This window comes from Calliopsis andreniformis, chromosome 5, assembly GCF_051401765.1.
Source record: "Calliopsis andreniformis isolate RMS-2024a chromosome 5, iyCalAndr_principal, whole genome shotgun sequence".
Lineage (NCBI taxonomy): Eukaryota > Metazoa > Arthropoda > Insecta > Hymenoptera > Andrenidae > Calliopsis > Calliopsis andreniformis.
The window spans coordinates 7,264,497-7,277,282 of NC_135066.1; positions in this window are offsets into that span (position 1 = coordinate 7,264,497).

Genomic DNA, 12,786 nt, shown 5'->3' on the forward strand with positions numbered 1-12,786 from the left:
GATAAGGGACATGGTTACGACGATAAAGCGTAGAAGCCCCCGACCTCGTTTCGAGTTTCGTTCGTGGAATGGTTCTTTGAATCCGACATTTTCGGTCCACCGTAGTCCAGCCAAATGTGTAGAAATTGTTTGAGGAATCGATACCTCTCTTGTTTCAGTCGAGCCACGGTCGGAGAAGCCGGGTTCCACGCTTTCAGGGATCGTTAACAATGAAAGAACAATCACAGAAGAACGGTTCGTTCATTTTTTTATTCATTGGTTTTATTTTTTAATTTTTTTTCCATATTTTGTTCAATATTTTCAGAAAATAACACTCCAAAGCGAAAAAACCGTATATTCTCACCAATCCCAATGTGTGTATAATATATATATTATACTTCTCATATATAATATATATGTATATATATATAATATATATATAATGTATACTTTTATACTTTTATATATAATAATATTATGTAGAGTAGCGCACACTTTAGACTGTTATGTATCGATACCTTTTTTAATAATTTTATCGATAAATTACAAATATTGAAAAACATGAAACAGACACAGCCGACAGGGACGCGGAGACTTTCGCGTCTTCTCGGGACAACTTTCTGTGGAACCGTGAAAAAAGACTCTCTTTTGTTCTTACGACGTGTCTTCGTCGCGGATCCCGTTCCCCTTCCAGATTCATGGATTATCGTGTTTGATCGACGATCGCTCTCGAGAAAGAGATCGAAAGGAAGGAAGACCGAGCGTCGAGGAAAAAAGAAGCTTCATCGTACGTTGACGTATCCCCGAGCCTTCTCCCGTTCGCTCGTTCTCATTTTCTTCTTACTTTTTTTTTTTTCTTCTTTGTTGCAGGAAAAGCGAATGGAGACGTCGAAGAAACGGGAAACGCGACGAATCTTGCGCCCCTCGGGGGACACTACTAAATAGCTACGTTATATGTATAGGTCGCTCGAAAATCCCTGAGTCCCGGCGCGACTGACATTTTTTTTTGTTTATTTATATATTTTCACACCGAAGTCAGAAAGGCAATACGCAGTATGAACTTACTTAGTACATTTTGTGTGTGTATGTGTGTACGCGTATGTGTGTGGCTTTTACAACTATTTTCCTTTTTGTTTCTCTCTCTGTTTGCTGTTTCTTTCTTTTTCTTTTTCTTTTTGCCATCGGTTGTTGTTGTCTTCCGTTTTATTAGTGTTTGTTCGTTTGTATGTTTGCTTCCACGCGTTCTCCTTTGCATCTTCCGCTTCTTTCGTCGCTTCGAAAGCGTCTTAAATATAACCTTCTTGCATTGTCAATCAATTTCCCCTAAACCTCTTCGCTCTTTGCATTACTTTCTTGGTTCCTTTTTTTTTCCTTTTTCTTCCTCCTTTCATTTTTGCTTTCCCGTTTGATCCGCACACGTGCGTTTGTTCGGTGCTGGTTCAGATGTTCGTTTCGTCTTCCCCCGTTCTTCCCGAGTCTCGAAAATCATCCAGAGATACGTGAGAGTAAGAGGGAGGAAGGAGAGACACAGAGAGAAGAGAAAGGAGCGTAAGAGGAGGGTGCTCGGAGGGGTTTCGCGAAGGGGAGATCGTATACAGGCACAACGAATGAAATATAAAACTCAATAAATGGAAAAAGAAAAGAAAGGCGACGAAGAAGAACGAAAGAAAGCGAAGCGTTGCGTTGCAGAGAAAGGAAAAGGGGTGGGATTTGGTAGACAGCTGTAATTTCGACTTTTTTCCTCGTCGATTGGATCCTGGATCGGCTTGACACAGAGTCGAAGAAAGCAATCGAAATACAGATTTCCTTTTGGTCTCGAACGAAAGAGGAAATCACTTTGAGCAACTCAGAATGATTGGCCAAGTGCAAATAAAAAATAAAACCGAGGAAATTAAATATTTTCAATCGATTTTATTGAAAATAATACAACAAAATATTTCATAATAATAATAATTAAAAATAATTAATAATTAATGATTCGTACTGCCCTACTCGATATCTAAATAATCATGTCTTAAAACGTTGTTTAAATAATAATATTATCATCGGCATTAATCATTGTAATAAAATAATAATAATAATAATAATAATAATAATAATATTATATCATAGAATAATGCATCAATAAACAAACTTAATAATCTAATTATTGGTTAATGATTCGTCATCGTCCTCGATCGCTATCAATGGATCTTCTTCTTTATCTAGTCATTAATAATGGATAATTAATTAATTCATTAATTAAATTACACGTTGCTTGGATATGCACATAGAGATATAAAGTCGTTTTTGGTCCCACCTAACTGCAAACGTTATATTCATACAATTTTTTTTCTTTTGTATGTCGCATGGATCGCTTTATATGTATATGCCTGTGTGTACGTGTCCTCTGTGTGTTCGTGTGGGTGTTTCGTTACGTGTGCCCGTGTTATACGAAAAACTATTGTTTAACTATCGGTAAAGCTGTCGTTTCTCGAAAAATTTGTAATCGCGTATACACATGACAATGTTCTGTTGCCCATTTAGAATCGCTTTCTGCATTTCCCTTTCTTTCCTGTTTTCCTTTGCTCATTATTATCCATTCTATTATCCTCGTTCTCGATGTTTCGTGCTCCACGGAACGTACGATCGTTCCCTGCGGGCGGTCCGAAATAAACAAACGAAAGAAAAATCGATATAACTGATCAGTACCCAACATCGTGACCGAAAGTGATCTGCCATTTTTTTCTTTTTTTCGGAAACATTACGCTACTCGCTGCTTCATTTTCCATTTTCGATTTCCCAGTTCTTTCCAAACCGATCCGAACAAATAAACCTTCTCCTTCATTTTTGATTTCGTTTTCATTTCCCATCTATCAATGGGCGAGTCGCTCGGGACGTGTTCTCTTTCATCGAACATGTCTTTCCGTATATTTCTCTATTTTCTCCACCTTTTTTTCCCCAAAAAGAAAAAGACTTTTTACAACTGGCATTTCGTTATGCTCTTTTATAGTATGCACGCTTAAGATACCTAATAACATTATTCTCACTAGATACATCACCGTGCGAAGAGAACCAGGCTCAGCGACGTTCCGGAGCTTCTACTGCCCCTCGACGATCTCAAGAACGCATTTCAACGTCGCTCGACCCGGCCCTTAATCTTCCACGACAACATTTTACAGCCAATCAAGATAATTTCGACGCGGGTCCCGCGGGATTCGCGGTGCCACCGCTATTAAACCTAATTTGATCTTTCTCATTAAGGCTAGGTTACGCGAATTTTATTTTACAATTTCTCGCACGAATACTGCTTTATATCAGTCGCATATTTTTCCATCCGCCTGGTAACCCGTTGCCGCGGGTCAACAACGTCTCCACGCGAGGGATTCCCCTCTCAAATCCTCTTCGACCCCATTTCTATCTGCTTTCCCACGAAAATGTGTTCTATTCGAATTTTTATTCAAAAGTAATTGATTCCACGTCGAAAGTGGCAGACGTCGCTGACCCGCAGCAAAGTTGACCCACTCGAAACAGACTGCGCGTGGGGTAATGCCAGTTGTACGCGTTCTCGGAGACGAATCTCACACTTTCGGGGGAAACCGTGCGCTCCAGGACAGTCGAAATTTAAAATCCGCTGGATCGTTTGAAACGTAACAGCTAGAACTATCTAAGAAGCTTATACCTTCTACTTAACAGAAAGGCTAAGTCTTTCCGTCGTGGTTCGTACAATCGTGCAGGATACGCAACGTCGGCACGATTCCACGGAATGTTCGCAATTCACAGAAGTAAAATAATAATGAATATTAACCTACGATGGAGACTGTGATCCAACTATACACAGACTGAACCATGTCGAGCCGGAACGCACGCTTTCCCGTTCGTCTCTACGTTTGCGATCCTTCGAGACCATCGACACGGCTTTGCGAAACGCGAAGTCACTCGTTCTTCCATTAAATCGTTGCTAGCTCTCCGAAACAAACCGATCCCCAGGAAGCCGTGTCGATCGTCCAATCGAATGGTCGCATCGCATCGTTAACATATTTCAAATAGTAATAACCTCACAACCATTTTGACAACAATCAACCTTCAACAAAAGAGCGTCCTACTTCAAAGAATCTTTAAAAAGTGTGTCAGCCCGCGAGTCGACTCCCGGCACGTATCGTCTGATGACTCCCCACGCCCCTGTGTCGTTCGTGTCGTTACAGCGTTTTAGCTCGGTCGCTTCCGGTGGTAGCCGGAAGTCGAGCTTGCCGGCTGACGTATCACATGTTTCAAAGCTGCGAACCACGTACTCGCGATTTGTTCGTCATTCGTTCACTCTCATCCACTCGCAGTTCGCTCGAACGCGACTCAAAAGAATGCCCAAGGTATGTCTTTTCTTCCTCGTCGAAGCCTCCGCTTCAACCGCTCGCCGCTCTTCGAGGTCGCGCGCAGGAACGTTGCACCGAGCGCGCTGGAAATCGCCTCATCGACAGAAACGGCTGTCGATCAACTAATTAACAATTATCGGCCGGGCTCGTCGTTGCGCGCGACCTGCTCGAGTTGCGTGCTCCCTCAACGATCCATCGGGTGGGCTTTTCGATCGAGCGTCGACGGGCCGCGATCGAATCGAGTTCACAGGTGCTCGATCGCGGCGCGTCGTTGCTCGACTCCCTCTGCCCCTGGATCCGCAAATCAAGCGATCAACAAAAGTAACGTTACTAATTTACAGTCGATTTATAAACAGTATCCCTAATCGCGCTACGATTACGCACGACAACTCGATATTTGTTTGTACTCGCGTGGTGTCCCGCGTCTCGCAGCTCTTTCACCGAGCGTCGACGCTACGCCCGCCTATCCGCTGCCCGATCGAGACGTGTGACGTACAGGATGATTCCGCGCTGGTTCCTACGACGTATCGAATACTTATAAGCGATTTTGCAAAATCTCGTTTCACAGTCAGTCGGGAAGTTCCCCATTTTTTTGATTCTTCGTTTCCAGAATCACCTTGTACGTAGCCGTGTACGGGATCGGGTCGATCTAGCGTGCGCTCGCGCGTCTCCGACGCTAATATTGGTCTATCGATGTACGCATAGTTCGCCGCCGCGTGTCGGTGTCGCGAACACGCGAATTTCGTCTGTGTGTGTATGTATGTGGATTGTGTGGGTGTGTAACTGATTGTGAGTACTGTAAGAGGTACAGTTTTAGGTGTGCCGTCTCGTGATCGATCCCGCTGTGTTCCTCCAACGTGCTCTCCCGCATCGTCTGTCGCGAAACGGGTGGAAAGAAAAAGCCTCGTAAAGAAAGAAGAAAGTGCAAGTTCCCGACCGAATAAGAGAGAAAGTGGAGAAAACAGCTTGAAAACGATTTGGGGAAACAGAAAAAGGTCGGCGTTCTCGCTTGCACTTGCACTTGCACGTAGGGTTACCGTGGACGAACTCAAAGGGCCCTCCCCCCCCACTCTACCCCCCTCCCTCCCACCCTTCCCTCCCTTCCCTCCCATCTCGAGTTTTTCGATCGAACGCGACGCCGTCGGCTGATTGCCCCGAACGGTTCGCAGGATTAATAATCGTCAACGAGATAATAAGCGACGCGTACGCGGCGCGCGCGCACGCGTCTCCGCGTCGCTTAAATATATTCTATACTCTATATTTATATTTATATATATAAACGACAGCGCCTACCGCCATAAGAATGACCGATAATCGATATATAATCATCGCGGTGTAAACAATAAATGGCGACACGTATATCGAGAGGTCTCGTATTTATATTTTATATATCTATGTAACGCTTTGGACGCGCTTTAAACTCCTCCCTTTCGATACGAAACGATAATATATAACTGTAAAATCCATGTGGAATATAAAAAATATTCTCTTGACGTTTCCTACCTAACTATATGAAACACTGCGCTAAGACTGTATACTTCGTTACGAAACGTATATGCGCGCGCGCGTTTGTGTTTGTGTTCCGTGTGTATGCGTGTGGCTGGGAGAGAATCCGTGTACGTGTGATCGTGTATATATGCCCACTGTGTATATATGTCAATGTACGTCGCTCTTTTCCTTCGTCGCAGTGTACTCCGGAAATACCTGTCTCGTCGGTTCTACATGTAATTGTTTCTATGGTACGTGTAGGTGTTTCTGTGGTCTGTGTCTTTGTCTGTCAGCTTCACGTACGATCTTTCTGTTCGAGCATGGCAGAAAGTGTTACGTCTACAGGGACGAGGGCGAGCTTCGGTCCAGATTTCAACGTATACTTAGCTGGAGCGTTTCGGTGCTCGGGAATGCATGGTTGTACGCTTCAAAGACTGTCGCTCCTGCTCGAGCGAGATTTCCGCGGGAATCGGCGGAGAAACGCTGGACCATCGGCCCGCCTCGTCGCCCACAAGGATCGCTTAACTCTACGAGATATGCCGCTTAACGAAACAGGGCTGAAACAAGAAGAGAGGTAGGGACGATGCGGTCAAGGGGTCAAGGGGCACAAGGGGTAGAATGCAAAGTTACGAGTCGGACTCGGGTCCTATCGCGAAGGTACCAAGGCTTTCGCCCTTAAAACGCGTGCAAAAACGTTCACGTGATAGATTTGCATTGTACTTGGCGAACGATTACAAGAAAACGGATGAGATGATAGAGAATAGAGGGGGAACGAAACTTAACTCGGTTCAAGTTTTACAGAGGGGGAGTGTCGACGGTCTTGAACCGATCGATTCCTGCATTAGAAATACACCATACGATACCATTGGAAACTTAGCGTCTCTACACGCGGGGCTACTTATGAAAGAAATGTCCGCTAGGCGGGATTCAAACGACGCGCCGCAGGAAAGCGTCCACGGTTTCTAACGCTTTGCTCCGTTTACGTTACAAGATAATAAGACTGGCTCTGTTGCGATTAGACGAGTATTCAACGGGTGTCTGTGAGCGGGGAACCGAAGGAGGGGGATAGTGGGACGAATCGCGAATAGTCTAAAATCGTTTCATCAACTTTTTGCGCGCGTCCCTGCGCGGGATTGCTGAAAGAAAGAGCAGGATCGGCTGCGCTCCTCGAATCGACGGGCGCCGAGGGAACGCAATCGATACGGTTCGTAAAAATAAGTTCGAGCTGTTTTTCAAATTGCATTCGACTCGAAGGATTCTGTCGTATGAACAAATGCACGTCGCGATTTCACGGGCTTCCAGGGGGTTACTGTATCGTTGAAAACTCGAATAAGGGAAAACTGTATTACGATAGGGGTAAATAGTAATCGTGTCGTAATCGCAGCATTGTGGTGGCTTGTGGTGTGTGTTCACGTGTGTTTTCAGTTTACAGAAAGTGATGCATACGTCTACGCGGTATGTACAAGGTCGATCTCTACCCGACGCTAGGCAAACACCGCGTCGGTGTTTGCGCGATTTATGCCCAAATTAAATTTATGGTTAATTAACGGTGGTCTCGCGCCCTCGTCGCTGGCGGAAGCAACGCGGGAATCCTCGCCCCCGTTTCCGCCGACTGCGTGAGAAAAACGACGAAACGAAGGCCGTCGCGGAATGTCAACTTTTCGTTAAATCTACGGTGTAACGCGATTCCTCGCGGATGGTAAATGCTAATAAATTTCAATGCTCTCGACGGAGCGAGGGGAGAATAAAGGAGAGAGACGAGATTGCGCATCCAGGGCTCCTGTTGAATTTCCCCCAAGAGCACCACAAAGTTCGACCTACCCAAGAACGTATCTTCTCGGCGGAACGGGCATTTCTGCTGTTTACGACGATCGTTCTCGCCGTCGGTTGATGTTCAGCATTCACGCCCGCTCGACCGTTTTCCGATCCATCGGCAATCATTTGCGCTTGTTCCAGAAGTCGAGGAATCGGAAAGAGAACGACTGAGGAGATAAACGCGACGGAATGATCGTGGAATGACCAAAATACCGGTTAGAACGAACGATAAAACTTGGCTATCCTTTCTTTTATCAATTTTGACTAACGTGCACCAAGAGAGGTTTAGAGAGCGAAGAATGTGAACAGAAGACGAGAAACGGCTGGTGAACGAAGAAAACGATTTTCTGATCTCGTTTCGTATTTTTTTTTATAGAAAAATCGAATTACCAGGTACGAATTGGACAAACGAAGATATCGATGCTCATCCTATTTGGTGCTGTTCTTTTCCCTTTTGTGGAATATATGCGAGCCAAGGGTCTAGTTGTCCGTTCCTCGAGGCGTATAAGTACTTTGAGCGAAAAACACGTAACAGGAGAAGAGGAAGGAGCTCAGAAGAGCGGCAAGAAATTCTTGCGCTCGCGAAAGAAAGTAACGACGAATGGGAGGCGATTTTCGCCTCGAAGGTAAGAAAGGGGGTGGAATCTACGACGACAGCAACAAGAAACAAAAGACTATAAATTGCACTTGAGTTGGTTCCGGGCCCGCGAGCTTCGAGCTAATTAAAACTTTGAAAAGAAAACACGATACGATAGAGTGTACGTATTCGAGAAGGCGGTCGTCGCTCGCGCGTAATCAGAGATATAAATTATTGTAAATCTAACCAATCACCTCGACGATTGCATAACGATAATAATGAGAGCGATAGTAACGACCGTCGCAACGGCCGCGAGTGATGATAATGACAGTGACAATGATACCGACGATGATGACAATGATAAGTACTATGTCGATTAATCTACTAACAAATGCACGATTGCGATTACGTGTATCCAGGCAGACGCACACGCGGATAGTAACGTAGACGTCTTTATCAGTTTCTCACAATACAACTTTGAACGGTACTAACAATAGAAACAATATCTGTAATGACGATAATGATGATAATGCACGACCGTGACTGCGTGTGCGCGTGCCTGCATTTTTGCGCAAACGCATGCCCGTCAAATTCACAGACTCTTCTACCAGTAATAGCAATAATAGTAGCAAGAATAATAACTACAATAATAATAGTACGAATAATAATAATAATGCTTATGACAATGGCAAAAATAATGGTATCTAATAATCGTAATAAAAAATGGCAATAATGAAAATAATAGTACGGCTGCTACTGACATTAAAAAATTAATCTTAATAACCTGAATATCGGTAATAATAGTAATAGTAGTAATAATAATGACAACCACAACAGCAATCAATACGCGCAAGTAAATCAATGAGTCTCATTGCTAACGGATGCGCTGGAAAGCGCGAACACGCGTTTCGTTGCTCAACTTACAAAAAGAACCGCTCTAATAATTAAGTATGCCCTATCACGATCGACCGACGTCGATCGGCGATGCGGAGAAACGCATAAAATAGCCTACGATTTATCGCGTATCAACGAAAAACAGTGTTTTCCCTTTCCTTTCCTCTTGCTGCTTAACCACGATTACCACGATACAAAGTGAAACCGACGAAAGGCCCGCTCGTCCGGCGAAACGTCCTACCCTGCCTCCAGTAACGAGTGCAGGTTTCCCTCGACAAAGACAATCACCCTAATGCCGCGCAATGACATCGGGAGATCGGCTCGCGCACACTTTCTCCCTTATTCTCTCCTCTAACCCGTCCACGTCTTTCTCACAGCCTCGATTCGAACGCTTCCCCCCGCGCTGCTTCCCCAACGATCCCCAACGTTAACCCTTTATCTTCTTCTCCATCTTTTTTTTCTGTTTTAAGAGCATATAAAAAGTCGTGTGGCACATTGACGGTTGGAATGTTATCATTGTTTCATTAAATTTATAATAAGAATCATAATAATTAATAATAGTAGTAATATAGTACTTCTTTGCGTTATTAATAATATTCTTTTATGTACGTTTAATAATAATAATTAATAATATATATATATATAATATATATAATATATATATACCTTTTTGTTTACTATATAGTAGTTTGTTTCCTCTGCACTTATCGTTTATATTCTGTGCTGACTGCGGGTTTTGATTTGAGGGGACTTTCAGTCGGACCCGGTTGCGATCTCACCGCGCCATTCTTCCTCCCTGATCGACCTTCCCCGATCGACGATCTCGACTCAATCGAGACGCACTCCGAGCGGAAGGCCGACGACGGGACATCGCGCGGCGACGACGCAGGGGCGCCGACCGATCCGTTTTGTTTGCTGCATTGCTCTTCGTGGCATCTGCATTTGCTTTGATCACTGCTGGATTATGTGAGATGTAGAGATTTAGTAGCTGTATATTTGTCGTAGCTCGAACGTCCACGCCGTTTGCGGCGTGGCCCGTTGAGACAGAGAGAGATATGTCTATTGTTGCTGCTTGTGTGTTGTTGCCGGGTTTATCTGTTCTCTGTGCCCGGGTGAGTATGCAACCCGTGGCACGCGCGGGACCGCGAGCGGACGTTTGCGACGCTACCGGTCGAGAGGGGCTCGCGTTTCGCTCGATCGAGCTGCCCACCGAGTCCAGGCCTGTTCATCTCGAGTCTGTGCTCGAAGGAACTCGCGGCCCCCGCGCTTTTATCGCGCTGCAAGGATCGCCGATCGACACGGACGCGACGAGTTCCGTTCGTGACTCGGTGGAACGGTGGCAACGAAGATACCTTCCCCGCGATGGTCGAGGCCGAGTAGCGTCCGTCCTGAACGCGGCCCGCTTTTAACTGTAAGGAGACGACTGGTATCGGGAGGCTGCAATATTGTTGTAGCTGTATGTAGAAAGCAGACTGCGTGTACTGTTATACTTCTGGTATTCGGTTAGCGTGTCACTGAGTGTGCGTGTGTGGTCGGAAATGCGGGTGAAATTTGTTTGAAAGAGCGTTTGCCGTGGGTTGTCCAGAGGGGTTAGTTGTGTGGATGGATGGCGGATCTGTCCGACAGGATTGATTTGGTGCGAAGGGACAGGGACGTGGGAACCTTAGATCCGGTTGGATTTTTATAGTATTTTTCATCTGTACCTTAATTACCTCTTCCGCTTGCGATCGGTTAATTTTAAACTTTAAAAACTTTGCAGCGTATCGGAACACGCCTGGCCTCGTCGCGACACGGGGCGTCGGGACAGCCGTCGCGAGCGTTGGAACAGCCGGGCCGGGGCGCCGAGGGATGGCGAAAAACGCGAACACGGTGGGCTCCTCGGAAAAGACTCTCGTATACGTAACGCGTCGCGCGGGCGCGTGCCTTTTGATTAATTCACCGGCAGTTCAGCGTACTTGGTCCGTAACTAGTTGGTCGTACTTTGAATTTCCGGTGCGTGGCTTCCAGAGTGATTTTGGTACAGACAGGTTTGATTGAAGCACCGAGCTACACCACCGTCCTTCCCGTTATTCGAGGATCCGTTAACGAGCCGATTTAACCAATCGTTTTCAACGCGGCGCGAATGTTTCTAATTACGATAATTACTCGGCGAATCGATCGATGCCTTTCGTCGCGTGCGACCGTGTAACAGTGGGAAACTAGAACCTTGGGACCTTGGTTCCTCGACGCTCCCGTGCGGATGTTCCACGCGCGCTGATCAGGCGGCGAGGCCAGGCTCGTACAGTGATAGTATAGAAAAACGGAAAGAAACGAAACAACACGATATACAAACAACTAAAGCGCCAAACTACGAGTACTACCGGTGCTAACTACGTAGTACCAGCGCCATTTACCTAACTCCTACTAGTCGAAACGCCTAGGCTTAGCCAGCGCCAGAAAACCATCGCCTCCGAAACTGGCCCGTGAGCTTTGCGGAAATGAGATCCGCGACCGACCAGGACGCATCGCTCTGACCGCAAACAAGACCGACCCAGTAGTTCGCTCCTTAAACCTCGAAATAGGAACATGAAAGTAATTTCGATTCGTATATGGAACAAGAAGTAATTGTACTTTAAAGAATACATCACGTTTTGATGGACGAATAATACACCTTTGCTCTGACGAACTTCGTTCTCACCCGTTTGCATCTCGTGCGGACGCAGCAGCGATCGCGCGCATCTTTGCTTATCCCGTTGCTTTAGCGTCTTCCCTTTCTTCGTATCGAATCACGCGTGTCAAATTCACGCGGCAGAGATTAGCGTGCCAATTTGATGCTAACGAACCGGAATTCGGTAACGAGCAGTCAGTCGATGACGGCGAATCACGCAACGATATAAAATATTTTATAAAAGTTCAATGAAGGATCCGAGAGCCTCTAAAAAGATCTACCGGTCATCGACCGATCGCAGCCGTGTTTAGATCGCTCTGTGCTCGGAGCCGCGCGGTTTTTCCGTCGCCGCGAGACGAGCCGTCGCTACAACGTGCTCGAGAATGAAAAAAGGCATTCCGAGTGGCAGCGAGAACGGATGATTTCGCGTAGCTCGTTCATTTCCAGCTGTCGCGAGAGAGCTCTGCAAAGAAATCGCTGTCAGTCGCAATACGAGGAGAGTCCGCGACTCGGCCGGGATTCGGAGGCGTGGTCGAGCACTGGCTTCCCCGTCTTTGTTGCCATTCTCGCGCTCAAATCTTCCAATTTCTTCGTCGTATATCTATCTACCCTATCTATTTATCTTCCTTCACTCTCTCGCGCGTAACGACCGCGTACTCGTCTGCACGCGGCCGTTACGCGTCTACGCGTTAGAAGTCTCGCAATATATCGGTGTCGAGCCGCCGGACGTCGAATCGACTGGTCGACCTACTTCACTTTTTCGCCCGTTTGAACACAAATTGGTAAGTTCTCGCGTCGTATACCTTGCCCGTATACGAAGGACGACTTTCGTCGTGCTTTAGAGTCATCGTGTGACTAGAGACTACGAATTACGAGCTTATTAAAGCCAATTAGAAAGGTACCAAGTTCTCGACCGACCATGGAGACCGCGGTGTTTACGTTAGTTCAGGCGGTGTTCGTTCATCCCTGTTCATCTTATCGACCCTCTGAACGTGTCCCACCCAAGGTCTCGATGCACGAGCTTCATTGATATGCAC